Here is a 15,427-nt window from a genome sequence, read left to right on the forward strand (position 1 = left end):
ACCATTTATGGTCGAGATCCTCCATCCCCTCGCTGACTAGTCTGATGACGGGTCTCGACCCGAAACGTCGCCTGTTCCTTTTCTCCAAAGATGCTGTCTGTCCCGCTGAGCTACTCCAACATTTCTTGTCTATCTTGAATGTAAACGAGCATTTGCAGTTCCTTCTTCCACTGTTACCTTGAAATGTTGACATTAACGCGTGCAAATAAAGTTGAACAGGATTTTTTTTAAACTTATTGTGATTAGAAATAAGTGGCGAAGATGAAATTAATTGTACATCTGACGTATGATGAGCGTTTGACGGCTCTGGACCTGCACTCGCTGGAGTTTAGAAAGATGAGGGAAGACCTCATTGAAACTTACCGAAGAGTGAAAAGCCTGCATTGAGTGGGTGTGGAGATGTTTCCACTGGAGTCATAGAGTATTGAGTGATACTGTGTGGAAACAGGCCCTTAGGCCCAATTGCCTACACCGGCCTTCATTGTCCCAGCCACACTCGCTCCACCTGCCCGCGTTTGGTCCATATCCCTCCAAACCTGTCCTACGCATGTACTTGTCAAACTGTTTCTTAAATGATGGAATAGTCCCTAACTCAACAACTTCCTCTGGCAACCTGTTCCATACACCCATCACCCTTTCTGTGAAAAAGTTACCCCTCAGATTTCTATTAAATCTTTTCCCCTTCACCTTAATCCTATGTCCCCTGGTCCTCGATTCATCTACTCTGGGCAAGAGACTCTGTGCATCTACCCAATCTATTCCTCTCATGATTTTATCCACCTCTATAAGATCAGCCCTCACCCTCCTGTGCTCCAAGGTATGGAGTCCCAGTCAACTCAACCTCTCCCTTTAGCTCAGACCCTCTATCCCTGGCAAAATCCTCGTAAATCTCGGTACACTTTCCAGCTTGACAACATCTTTCATGTAACATGATGCCCAGAACTGAACATAATTCTCTAAATGCGGCCGCACCAATGTCTTATACAACTAACCCCCCAACTCTACTCAATACTCTGACCGATGAAGGCTAATGTGCCAAATGCCTTTTTGACCATCCTATCTACCTGCGACTCCACCTTCAAGGAACCCTGCGCCTGCACTCCAAGATCCTTCTGCTCTACACTTCCCAGAGCCCTACCATTCACTGAGTCTGCCCATGTTAGACTTGCCAAAATGTAACACCTGTGAAGGTCCACATGTCGTGTAAACACTCTGTTTAATCATTAACTGACTACAGTTCCGTCGCTCACCCACACGTGCCCGAGTTCAAATCCTAACTGCCAAAACCTTTGTTGTCTTGGCACACAACAGTCCATCCCCACGACCGTATGATTGGTCGGCCAAGATCACGTCCGGTCCACGCGAGAGTTTGAGCCCGACAAACGGCGGTTCGATACCAAAATCGCTCGGCTGTCACATGATCCCCCCCCCCCCCCCCCCCCAGAACAGGAGTAATGGAGGCGGTTTGGCTGATGAGTGAGGCAGCCTGATCGCCTCTATGCGTCTCCTGTGCTCAGGGTTGCAACTGGCAGAGTTGAGGGCGGGTGCGGTCGTGATGGAGGACACCCTCTGCAGTGGGGTTGTGCTACCTGCACTGGTTGGTCAATGTCAAAGTGTGCCGGCTTAAGACAGTCCACAGAGACAGTCTCGATCACAAAAATCGTGGCACCGTGTTGCAGCACCTGGAAAGGTCCCTCATAAGGCCTTTGGAGTGGCGTATGGTAGGAATCGCAGTGAACGAAAACATACTGGCAGTTTGAGAGGGCCGGTGGTTCGTACGTGGGGTCGAGTCCGTGGCGGGATGTTGGGACGGCAGAGAGCGTGCCCATCTTCTACCGGAGGCACATCAGCATGATCGAGGGTAGTTCCTGATGTCCACGTGCTGCCAGGATGAAGTCCCCTGGGACCGTAAGTGGGCCGCCGTACACCAGCTCGGCCGAGGAAGTTGCCAGATCCTCCTTCGGGGCGGTGCGTATTCCCAGCTGTGCCCACGGCAACTCGTCCACCCAGTCCGGGCCCGCAAGCCGTGCCTCTAAGAATGCCTTCAGGTGACGGTGTAAGCGTTCCACTAGGCCGTTGGCTTGTGGGCCATTGCTGACCACAACACGGAGGTGAACTGCGCACCTCTGTCAGTGGAGATGTCCACCGGCACACCAAAGCGGACGATCCAGTGGGCAGTGAGCACACGTGCACACGTCGCAGCGGAGGTATCTGACAGCTGGACAGCTTCTGGTCATCTCGTGAATCGGTCCACGATGGTGAAAAGGTGGGTGACACCTCTGGATGGAGGCAGCGGTCCCACGATGTCGACGACGGGATGTGGTCAAAATGTCAGTGAGGCAGGTGGAAATTCTGCAACCTGCCACTTCTTGGAGTGACGCTGATCCTTTGAGGTCTGACAGGGGATGCATGCCCTGGCCCAGTTGCCGAACTGCTTGCGCAACCCGTGCCACACGAACTTGGCCGCCACCAGAGCCGTTGTTGCCCGGATGGAAAGATGAGCCAAACCATGAAACACGTCGAACATCCCGCGGCGCCATGCTGCGGGGATGATGGGTCTCAGCCGTCCCGTTGACACGTCGCAAAGGATCATGGTGTCGGCGTGCCCGAATCGCACATCCTCGTCCGCGAGGAGCAGGCGAATGTCATCAGGCATCTGTTCGAGGAAAATCTGTTCGAACAGGAGGCAGGGCGCGTGGCCATTCAGCAAGGCGAGCATTTCGCTCATAGGTGCGGACGGCTTGCGGTCGCCGAGGCCGTCCGTGTGAAGGAGTTCGGCTGCCCTGTCGCGGCAGCTGGGACCGAAATGAGGGGAAAGGAGGGCTTTGAGGCCCTGCCTTGTACTTGCCCGCAGCTGATGGCTTGCGGAGGTAATCAATTGGGTGCCCGGCGGTGTCCTGGTCCAGTGCACTGACCACGTAGTAATATTTTGTGGCATCGACAGTGATCTGTTGAATGTGGAACTGGGCTTCAGCCTGTTCGAATCACACTTTTGGGCTGTGATGTCCAGAAAATGGGCAGTTTAACCGAAACTGTATTCTGCTGGTCGAGGTTGCCGGCTGCAAACATGGTAAAAATCCAAAAATAAGCCGTTTTGGATCGTCGGGGTCCCCACACGTCGTGTAAACTCCCTGTTTAATCATTAACCGAATACAGCCCCTGTCGCTCACCGGCGCGTGGCCGAGTTCAAACCCCAACCGCCAAATCCTTTGTTGTCCTGGCACGTGGCGGCCCGTCCCCACGACCGCGTGATTGGGCGGCTCAGATCACGCCCAGTCCACACGAGAGTTTGAGACCGACAACAAAGGTTCGATACCAAAGTGGCTCAGCCCGCCACACACCTCACATTTCCCTGCATTAAATTCAATCAACCTTTCATCAGCCCACTTGGCCAATCGATCAAGATCCTGTTGGAAATTTTCACAACCATCTTCATTATCTGCAAAACCACCCATTTAAAAAAAATCATCTGCCTGTGGGAGAGTTTAGGACCAGAGGGCACTACCTCAGAATAAAAGGACGTATCTTTCGAAAGGAGATGAGGAGATTTCTTTATTCAGCAGAGGTTAGTACATCTGTGGAATTCATTGCCGCAGATGGCTGTGGAGGCCAAGTTATTGGGTATATTTAAAGCAGAGATTGTCAGATTCTTGATTAATAAGGGGGGGGGGGGAAGACATGAGAATGGGGTTGTGATGGAAAGATAGATCAGCCATAGATCAGCCGAATGGCCTGATTCTGCTCCTATGAACATGGTTTCCACGTCAAGACAAGGTTGGCATCGTATGACTCTGTGAAGATCAAATCTGGCAGATCTGTGCTCACTCCAACTGGAAAGGCTTGGTATCGCTGACTTGCCTGATTTGATCTTCCCCACCTTGAGTCATCCATAAAGTCATACAGCACAGAAACATGCCTTTGAACCAACGTGTCCAGCCGACCAAGATGTCCCTCGACGCTCGCCTCACCCGCCTGCATTTGACCCATATCCCTCTAACCGTTCCCATCCATGTTCCGGTCCCAGTTTCGTTTTAATGTTGTAATAGTACCTTCCTCTACTACTTTCCCTGGCAGCCGGTTCCATACACCCACCACTCTCCGAGTGACAAAGTTGCCCCTCAGGTTCCTATTAAATCTTTCCCCTTAAACCTATGTCCTCTGGTTCTTGATTCCCCTAACCCGCGAGAAGACTTTGCATTCACCCTGTCTATTCCCCTCATGATTTTATGCACCTCTGCAAGGTCACAGCTCTGTCACGTGTGCTCCAAGGATTAAAGTACTCAATGGTTTAATGGTTTCTTTATTATCACCTTACCAGGTACAATAGAATTTTTTTTTTGCAGATAGTTAAGATTATTGCCACAATCCCCGATTAAGTAATGAATGCACTGAGTCCAAATGCAAGAGTTGCCAGGATTTGGCACCATTTTCCACGTCCCAGCTGTAGCTGGCCATAAAGCCCCGTTACAACCATTTCCCATCCGGATCGTCCCGCGAATCGTCGTCCCTCTCTCTCCTCGCCCGGCACCTTCAGCCTTCGTGCCTCGGGGTGCCTCCCGCAGCCGATCTTGACGGCGCGGAAGGTAAAAAGGCGCCTGGTTCGCATTACCTGCCCTTTGTCCAGCGTCCGCCGCCGCCTCCCTCCCTCCCTCCATCCTCCTCTCCGGTCCTCGGGGGGCGAGCAAGGGCCGGGCTCGGCGGCTTCCCTCTCCCTGTCGGGGTATGGCCGCGTGGCTGGCTGGGCAATCTGGGCCAGCCCACCCAACCTCTCCCTCTGTAGCCCAGGCCCTCGAGTCCTGGCCACTTGTGGCTGGCAAATCAAACCGAGTTTATTGTCATATGGACAAGTGCTGCGAGATACAGTTACAAGTACAACAGTAGTTGCAGGGCTCCCGCGCCAGGGAATGCCTCCGTTTATGCTTCTGGACATTACCATGATTGGCGAAATATTTACTGTGTATTTGGACCAGATTCACGACTTCTATTCATTTACCTTCACTCCGAAATGCACTGGGTGCCAAAGGGTGCCTCTGGGTGCCTCTGGGTGCCTCTTCTGCTCTGTGTGCAAAGGGTGCACTGGGTGCCTCTTCTGCTCTGGCATTCGTTTGTTTTTCGGTGGTGTAGACATATTTGACACGCATTGAGTATACCTTTGAATTAGATATTATAATAATAATATTCATTTATTGTCATTGCAACGAATACAACGAAATTAAAAAAATAGCCAATCCTGACGGTGCGTACAAACATATATGCAATAAATGCAAAAACAAATAAATACATAAATACAATTATATTAAGTACAAGATTTTTTAACGGTGTTGCCTAGTGCAAAGGTAGTGTTCAGTTCTCGTATGGCCCTGGGGTAAAAACTGTTCTTAAGTCTGTTTGTTCGGGATTTGATCGACCTGAAACGTCGACCAGAGGGCAGATGAACAAACAGACGGTGGCCGGGGTGGGATGGATCTTTTATTATTTTGCCTGCTCTACTGAGGCAGCGTAGGCTGAACAGGTGCTCCAGGGAGGGCAGTGAGCAGCCGATGATCTTCTGGGCCGTCGTGATGACCCTCTGAAGGGCCTTCCTGTCCTTTTCTGAGCAGCTGACATACCATGTGGTTATACAGTATGCCAGCACACTCTCGATGGAGCAGCGATAGAAGGACAACATGAGCTTCTCCTGCAGGTTGGTTTTCCTGAGGATCCTCAGGAAGTGGAGTCTCTGCTGTGCCTTCTTTACTGTGGTGATGGTGTTGGTAGACCAGGTAAGATCCTCTGCGATGTGCGTACCCAGGAACCTGAAAGCGGGTACCCTTTCCACACAGACCCCATTGATGTAGAGTGGGTCGTATTCTACACTGGTTTTTCTAAAGTCAATTATAAGTTCCTTTGTTTTGGAGGAGTTCAGGACCAGATTGTTCACTGAACACCATGCTGCCAGCCTTTGGGATTTCATCCCTATAGGCTGTCTCATCTCCTCCTGAGATGAGTCCAACCACAGTCGTGTCATCCGCGAACTTGATGATGGTGTTGGTGGGATGGGTGGGGGCGCAGTCGTGAGTGTAGAGGGAGTAAAGGATGGGGCTCAACACACAGCCCTGTGGTGAGCCGGTGCTCAGTGTAATGGTGGAGGAGAGGTGAGGGCCTATTTTGACGGTCTGGGGGCGGTTGGTCAGGAAGTCCTTGATCCATTGGCAGATGGTTTGGGAAAATTCAAGGTCGGAAAGTTTGGTGACCAGTCTGCTCGGGATGACCGTGTTAAAGGCAGAGCTGAAGTCGAGGAAGAGCATCCTCACATAGCTCCCCTGGTGTTCAAGGTGGGTCAGTGCAGTGTGAAGAGCAGTGTCGATGGCATCCCCTGTAGACCTATTTGCTCTGTAGGCAAACTGGTGTGGGTCGAAGGTGGGTGGGAGGCTGGCTTTGATGTGCTGCAGTACCAGTCTCTCGAAGCACTTTGTGATGACCAGTGTGAGTGCTACCGGACGGTAGTCGTTAAGGCCGCTGATGACAGACTTTTTCGGCAGTGGGATGATTGTGGCGGACTTCAGGCAGGGAGGGATGGTGGATTTTAAAAGGGACAGGTTGAAGATTTTTGTGAAGACCTCAGATAATTGGTCTGCACATTCCCTCAGCACTCTGCCCGTCACACCATCAGGGCCTGCAGCTTTCCTGGGATTCACTGCTCTGAGCACGCGCTTAACATCATACTCCTGCACAGTGAAGGTGTTGCTGTCAGGTGCTGGAGAGGGTGTTATGTCTGCCACTGTAGCTTTCACCTCGAAACGAGCAAATAAACAGTTAAGTTCCTCTGCCAGCGAGGCGTCGCCGTCGGCAGTCGTGCGGTTGCTGGTCTTGTAGTTGGTGATGTGCTGGATGCCTTGCCATACCCGCCGTGGGTCATTGTTGGTAAAGTGGTCCTCAATCTTCCTCTTGTAGGACGCTTTGGCATCCTTGATGCCTCTCTTCAGGTTGGTTCTAGCAGCACTGTATAGAGCTCTATCACTAGACCTGAAGGCGGTGTTACGGTCCTTGAGGAGAGACCTGACATCCTTTGTCATCCAGGGTTTCTGATTGGGATACAACCGGATGCGTTTGTCGACGGTGACATTGTCAACACAGTTTTGGATGTAGCAAAGTACAGTTGATGTGTACTCCTCCAAGTCCTGATCCTCAAAAATATCCCAGTTGGTCCTTTCGAAGCAATCCTGCAGCTGCGAGGAAGCTCCTTCAGGCCATGTCTTAACAGTCTTTATGGTGACTGGAGCTTTCCTCCTGAGTGGGGTGTATGCTGGAGTTAGGAATATGGACAGGTGATCTGACTGCCCCAGGTGTGGTAGTGGTGCTGACCTGAAACCCTTCTTAATATTTGAATAAACCTTGTCTAGTGTGTTTTTCCCCCTGGTAGCACATCTTATGTGTTGTTCAAGTTTCAACTCTTAGTGTTAAAGGGCAGGGACCAGGGACTGTGAGTTCGATCCTGACCTCGTGTGCTGGTTTAATGTGTGGGGTTTGTACGTTTTCCCCGTGACCGCGTGGGTTCCCACCCACATCTCAAAGACGTGTGGGTTTGTAGGTTAATTGTCCCTGGTGTGCAGGGAGTTTAAGAGAAAGTGGTGATTGACGGTCGGCGTGGACCTGTTTCCATGCTGTATCTCTGAATTAGAATTAAGTACATTTAACATTGCACTTGAACGCAAACTAAAAATGAATAATTGTTGAGCATTTTTATTGACATTCTTCGATAAAAACGCGCGACACAACGATTGCAAGTTTGAACAGAATAATATAACGTTATCTTATTCCATCAAAACACCGAGTGCTGGAGGAACTCAACGTGTCAGGCAGCGTCTTCGCGGGGGAATGGACAGGCGACGTCTCGAGTCGGGACCCTTCGGATTGATGGAGCAGAGGCGAGGAAGCTGGAAAAGAGAGCTCCCATCCCACTACAAACAGACTGAAGAAAGGTTCCGACCCTGAACATCGTCCGCCCATTCCCTCCACGAATGTTGCCTGGCCCGCTGAGTTCCTCCGGCACTTTGTGCTTTACTCAACATCCCAGCACTTGCAGTCTGTTTTGCCTCCACCTTCATCCATCAAACGGTTGCATCAAAGCACCAGAACTATCGATGACTAACTCAGATTTCCAGCTCAGACATTTCAGTGGAAACTCGATTAATTTTTCGCAAGTGGGTTATGCATTTTATCTCAAGACTTTGGAATGACAGTGTTGCAACGGTACAATTGCTGCCTTCCAGCGCCAGAGACCTGGGTTCGAGCCTGACTACGGGTGCTGTCTGTACAGAGATTGTACGTTCTCTCTGTGACCGCGTGGGTTTTCTCCGGGTGCAAAACCTTTGCTAACACCCTTGCTAAAAGGATATTGCCCCCAATATTTCGGTCACCGCGTAATGGGTTTCTCAAGGTGCGCAGCTTTCCTTCCACATTTCAAAGACGTACAGGTTTATCGGTTAAACCCATTACATTCGGTGAATTGTAAAATTGCCCCAAGTGTGTAGGACAGTCAGCAGAGACTCGGTGGGCCGAAGGGCCTGTTTCTGCGCTGTATCCATTCGAAAGGGTCTCCCACGCCCGATTGGGAACTCTGTAGTCACATTAAAGAGGACCCTTCAAACTCGTGTACATATGGATGATGTCCACCACGTCCGGCTCTGAGTTAGTTCATGATTGTCCACTGTGCTACTGCTGGATTCTGAGGAATCGTTGACATATACGAAGGTCATCAAGGCCAAGGGGAGAGATGGGAAAAGAGCTTCGGTGAAATCGCAGTGTTGTGGATGCAGCCCAATCCATCACACGGACCAGACACCCCACCATTGACTCCATCTACACTTCATGCTGCCTTAGTAAAGCAGCCGATATTATCAAAGACTTGACCCATCACTGGTCATTCCTTCTTCTCTCTGGTCCCCCCAGACAGAAAGTACAGAAGCTTGAAAAGGTGCACCACCAGACTCTGGAACAGCTTCTTCCCCTCTGTTATCAGGCTTTTGAACGGCCATTCCTTAAGCTAGGGTATTGTCCGATTCACCTCTACCCCATTGCAGACATTGGACTTTGTCTCTGGAACTGGTGCGCTCTGCACTCGGCATGTTCCTGTTTTCTCTGCCTATTGTACTTGAATTAGAATTGATTAGGATCATCGAGCCATAGGGTCATACAGTGCAGAAACAGGCCCTTCAGCAAACTTGCCCACTCCTACCAACATGCCACATCTACACTAGTTCCACCTGACTGCATTTGGCCCATATCCCCCTAAACCTACCTATCCATGTACCTGTCCAAATGTTTCTTAAACATTGTGATTATATACCTGACTCCACTACTTCCTCCAGCAGCTCGTCCCTTTGTGTAAAAATCGGGTTTCTATTAAATCTTCCCTCCCTTACCTTAAACCTGTCCTTTGGGCTTTCATTCCCCCACTCTGAGTACAATTCTGGTGCATTTACCTGATCAATCCTCCTCATGAGTTTGTACACCTCTATAAGCTCACCCCTCATGCTCCTGCGCTCCAAGGAATAAAGTCCTAGCCTGCTCAACCTCTTCTTGATCGTATCTGTATATGGAATATCTGATCTTAACACGTAAAATAAGGCTTTTCACTGTTTCTTGGTACAGGTGACAATAATAAACCTAAACATAAACTTATCATGACAATAAGAAACCTAAATCTAAACCTCAAGCAGCAGGTAGGCTGGCCAAGCCCTCTTAGTTTACCTTGTCTTTTGTAAAGTTGAAGTTGCATTTTCTGAGATTTCATCTTTGCAAAATTAGTAATTTTGAGGCCATGTCTTCAAGTAAAGGCCGCCACGTGGTGAATGCCTAGCCTGTGATAATTGTCATACTAAAGTTCTTTATATGGATATCAACAGATTTGAAGAAAAAATGATAGCCAAGTCAGTGGCCATTTCCCTGAAGCGTTGCATATGGTTGGTTTGAACATCTTCTCCCCATTTCAGTCCCGCCACTTTCCAGGCCAAGTAACTTTCTTGGAGAACACAAGGAACTGCAGACTCTGGAACCTTGAGCAGAACACAGAGCAGGAGGAACTCAGCGGGCCAGGCAGCATCTGTGGAGGGAAACAGAGAGGCGACGTTTCATGTCAGGACCCTTCTTTAGTTTGGATCTGAAGAAAGGTCCTGTCAATAGACAATAGACAATAGGTGCAGGAGTAGGCCATTCAGCCCTTCGAGCCAGCACCGCCATTCAATGCGATCATGGCTGATCACTCAATCAGTACCCCGTTCCTGCCTTCTCCCCATACCCCCTCACTCCGCTATCCTCAAGAGCTCTATCCAGCTCTCTCTTGAAAGCATCCAACGAACTGGCCTCCACTGCCTTCTGAGGCAGAGAATTCCACACCTTCACCACCCTCTGACTGAAAAAGTTCTTCCTCATCTCCGTTCTAAATGGCCTGGAACATCGTTTGTCCATTCCCTCCACAGATGCTGCTTGACATGCTGGGTACACCAGCACTTTGTATTTTGCTTTTTCAGTTTCTTCCGAGGACTATGTTTAGTTTAATTTAGCATGGAAACAGATCACCCTGTACACTAGCACTATCCTACACATTAGCGACAATTTACAATGTTATCAAAGCCAATTAACCTACAAACTTGTATGTCTTTGGAGTATGGGAGGAAACCGGAGCTCCCAGAGAAAACACAAGCAGGTCAGAGGGAGAATGTACAAATCTGTACAGACAGCACCCATAGTCAGGATGGAAGCCGGATCTCGGGCACTGTAAGGCAGCAACTCTACCGCTGCACCACCATGCCACCCTGGATGTACAATCCACAGGGCAAGACCATGATTTTGATTGTGACATACTGAGCTTTTGTAATGACTTTATTCAGGCCAACAATATGTAAACACAAGGGAAAGGCCAATCTTAAGTGTCAGGGGAGACATTTAAGAGCGACCTCAAGGGATAATCTTTTCACTCAGAAGGTAGACCATATCTGGAATGAGCTGCTAGCAGAAGCAATGACCAAGAAAGCACACGAATGCTCCTACATCCTTAGAAAGCTTAGGAGGTTTGGCATGTTCTCAACAACCCTCACCAACTTCTAAAGATGCGCCGCAGAAAACATTTTATCCAGATGCATCACAGCATGGTTTAGGAAAATTGCAGAGAATTATGGACACAGCCCATAACACAAACCAATCTTCCTTCCATTTATTCCATCTACAGTTCAAGCTGCCTCGACAAGGCCATCAGCATAATGAAGGACCACTCACCCCAGACATTCCATCTTTTCCTCGCTCCCATCTGGCAAGAGATACAGAAGTGTGAAAATACACATCTCCAGATTCAAGGAGAGTTTCTTCCCAGCTGTTATCAGACAACTGAACCATTCTGTCACCAACTAGAGAGCGGTCCTGATCTCCCATCTAAATCATTAGAGATCCTTAGACTCCTTAATCGGACTTTACTGAACTTTATCTTGCACAAAATATTATTCCCTTTATCCTTTACCTGTACACTGTGGACGGCTTGATTGTAATCAGCTATAGTCTTTACGCTGAATGGATAGCATGCAACAATACATCATGGCATACTGTATACTGTATAACCACATGGTATGCCAGCTGCTCAGAAAAGGACAGGAAGGCCCTTCAGAGGGTCATCACAACGGCCCAGAAGATCATCGGCTGCTCACTGCCCTCCCTGGAGCACCTGTTCAGCCTACGCTGCCTCAGTAGAGCAGGCAAAATAATAAAAGATCCATCCCACCCCGGCCACCGTCTGTTTGTTCATCTGCCCTCTGGTCGACGTTTCAGGTCGATCAAATCCCGAACAAACAGACTTAAGAACAGTTTTTACCCCAGGGCCATACGAGAACTGAACACTACCTTCTGCACTAGGCAACACCGTTAAAAAAAAATCTTTGTACTTAATATAATTGTATTTATTTGTTTTTGCATTTATTGCATATATGTTTGTACGCACCGTCAGGATTGGCTATTTTTTAATTTCGTTGTACTCGTTGCAATGACAATAAATGAATATTATTATTATTATTATTATTATTATTATTATTATTATATTATTATTATTATTATTTCACTGTACCTCGGTACGTGTGACAATAAACTAAACTAAACTAATCTAAAGCAAGAGAAGTGGATACAGCGAGACTTCAGGCTACATTATCTTGCAACACTGGGAGTGCTACACTGGCTGGGATGCTGTTTTCCAGAATAAGCAGTTAACAGCCCAGGCAACATCCCATGGCAAATAAATCTGTGGAATTTAACATTGCACCCTTGCTTGCTGCTTTAAATAAGAATTTTGTTGTTCTGTTTCGGTGCACATGACAATAAAACTCTTGATTACCTGTCCATTTTTATATACTTAAAAATGGTGTGCAGATTGCTTGCCGTTATTTCCTACATAGCAATAGAGATTAAACTTCAAAAGTGTTTGCTGGCTAAAGCTTCAAGCTAATGTCATGAGAAGTATAGTACTAATACATGGCTTTCCTTCCCTCTCCATGTTCGTTCTTCTTTTATTAAACCGCAGAGATGTTCGATGATTTGATAGCTCTCATGGAAGTGTAGGTTGTATCTTTGACATTCAGGGCTTCATAAGTGTTACTCCGATCGAGAGAGTTCTCCGATAGCTGAAACAAAATCACAGCCGTGACTTTCACAAAAAAATTAAAAATCTCAAAATGGACTTGCTGGGCTTCAGTGCCATGTCAATGTATAAAGGTCAGAGTGATTCACATATAATTGCATGTAGAACAACTGGTAATTGCAATATCAGCAGAGAACAAAGACACCAGAAACTGCAGATGCTGGAATGACTTGTTACAATAGGATCAAAGAGTGACTCCTCTGGAAGTAGATATAAAGTGCTGGAGTAACTCAAGGGTCAGGCAGCATCTCTGGAGAAAGGGGATGGGTGACGTTTCGGGACGGAACCCTTCTTCGGACTGAAAGTAGATGGAAGAGGGGGGGAAACTAGAGGTCGGAAAAGACCAGAACAAATGTGGCCAGCAACAGATGACCAAGCCCATAATGGCCCATTGTTGGTTGGGAAAGAGGTGATAATGTAGGGATACAAGGATGTGAACAGTGGAACTAGCAGGATGACTCGGGTGGGGGGGAGGGGGGACGACGGGGGACAGGGGGACGACAGAGATAATACAAGGGCTACTTGAAATTAGAGAAATCAATATCCATGCCGCTGGGTTGTAAGCTGCCCATGCGAAATATGAGGTGCAGTTCTTCCAATATGGGTGTGGCTTCACCCTGACAGTGGAGGAGGCCCAGGACAAATAGGCCAGTATGAGAATTGGAAGGGGAGTTAAAATCTTTGGCAACCAGGATCCTGTAGGCCAAGGCGGACTGGGTGTGTTATCCAAGAGTGTTGTGTGCAGAGTTACAGAAGGAATTATGCCATAACCATCACTTTTTACCACTTCTGGTTTTGAAATGCATTTCCCCATTTTCCACCATTTGTACCCCATCACCTCAGTAAAAGGACAAAACCAATCAATAAACAAAATACTTTTCCATCTGCTGCCACTCACCGTTTCAGTATTTTTAGAACAGTCCCATACTTTATTCCATCCCGTGATCGCAACGGTGATTGATATTGACAGCTCCATCAGTGCAAACAGGATTAAAATGATCCTCATACTGAAGTGAGATTCCTGGGAAGGAACAACAAGGCATTGTCAACACAATGACCAGCACGAGGCTCCATCTACACCTCACGCTGCCTCGGCAAAGCCACCAGCATAATCAAGGACCAGTTTCATCCCAGTCACTCCCTCTTCTCCCCTCTCCCATCAGGCATGATGTACAGAAGTGTGAAAATGCACACCTCCAGTTTCTTCCCAGCAGTTATCAGGTAACTATTACCAACTAGAGAGCAGTCCTGACTTCCAATCTACCTCGTTGGAGACTCTCGGACTATCTTTACTCAGACTTTGCTGTACTTTATTTTGCACTAAACATTGTTCCCTTATCCTGTATCTGCACACTGTGTGCTGCTGGATTGTAATCATGCATAGTCTTTCTGCTGACTGGTGAGCACGCAACAAAAATCTTTGCACTGTACCTTGGTACACGAAACAATAAACTAAACTAAACTAAACAGTCAAACAGCAGGAGTGGTTGCTGTCACGATGTCAAGGCAACAACCTCTCCCCAACGTAAGCCAAGCAAAGGTGCAGGTCACTGACTACAGGAAGTGGGGTGGAATATGCACTCCAGTCTATATCAATGGTTCTGAAGAGGTGATTGTTGAGAGGTTCACAGTGCCTGAGATCTGGTTCGATCCTGACCTGAGGTGCCGTCTGTGTCAAGATTAAACATTCTCCTATGTCCGCATGGGATTCCTCTGGGTGCTCCGATTTCCTCCCATATCCCAAACGCTTGTGAGTTTTGTAGATGAAGAGGCCTCTGTAATTTGCCCCTCATGTGTCAGGAGTGGGTAACATAGAACTAGTGTGAACGGGTGATCAATGGTTGGCGTGGACTCGGTTGGCCGAAAGGCCTATTTCCGAACTGAATTATGCAATCAATCAATGTTTAGAATAATCTTGCTATATTAATGCTTAATAGGTTGGGGTCGACAAATTGGAAATGTAAGGGTCGAGTTAAAGGGAAAGAGAGTGCAGGAAAAGTTACAGAAGTTCTCAGAAGTAATAAGACAGAAAGTTTAAGAAGGAATAGGAGAGTAAGGTCGGGTAAAATCGGGACCGGTGTGAGAGGTGGGGAGGTGAATACTGAATTAAAGGTGTATTTGAATGCACCTATTATAAGAAACAAAGTGGATGAGCTTGTAGCACAGTTTAAAATTGGTAGGTGTGATGTTGTGGGAATTACAGAGACGTGGTTGCAAGAGGATTGGAGCTGGGAGCAGAATATTCAAGGTTATATATCCTATCGGAAAGACAGAGGGGGTGGGATAAGTCTGTTGGTAAGGAATGAAATTCGGTACTTAGCGAGGGGTGACATAGGATCCAAAGATGTAGGGTTATTGTGGGTAAAGCTGAGAAATTGCAAGGGTAAAAAGACCCAAATGGGAGTTATTTAGATGCCCCAAACAGTAGCCAGGATATAGGGTACAAGTTACATCAGGAAATACAATCAGCTTGTAAGAAAGCCAATGCTACTGTGGTCATGGGAGATTTCAATATGCAGATTGACTGGGAAAATCAGGTTGGTACTGGACCCCAAGAAAGGGAATTTGTAGAGTGCCTCCGAGATGGTTTCTTAGAGAAGCTTGTCGTGGAGCCTACCAGGAAAAAGGCAATTCTGGATTTAGTATTGTGTAATGAACCGGATTTGATAAGGGAACACAAGGTAAAGGAATCACTGGAAGATAGCAACCACAACATGATAAGATTTAACCTGAGATTTGAGAGGGAGAAGGTGAAATCGAATTGTCGGT

The sequence above is a fragment of the Rhinoraja longicauda genome, chromosome 13, assembly GCF_053455715.1.
Source record: "Rhinoraja longicauda isolate Sanriku21f chromosome 13, sRhiLon1.1, whole genome shotgun sequence".
NCBI classification, from domain to species: Eukaryota; Metazoa; Chordata; class Chondrichthyes; order Rajiformes; family Arhynchobatidae; genus Rhinoraja; species Rhinoraja longicauda.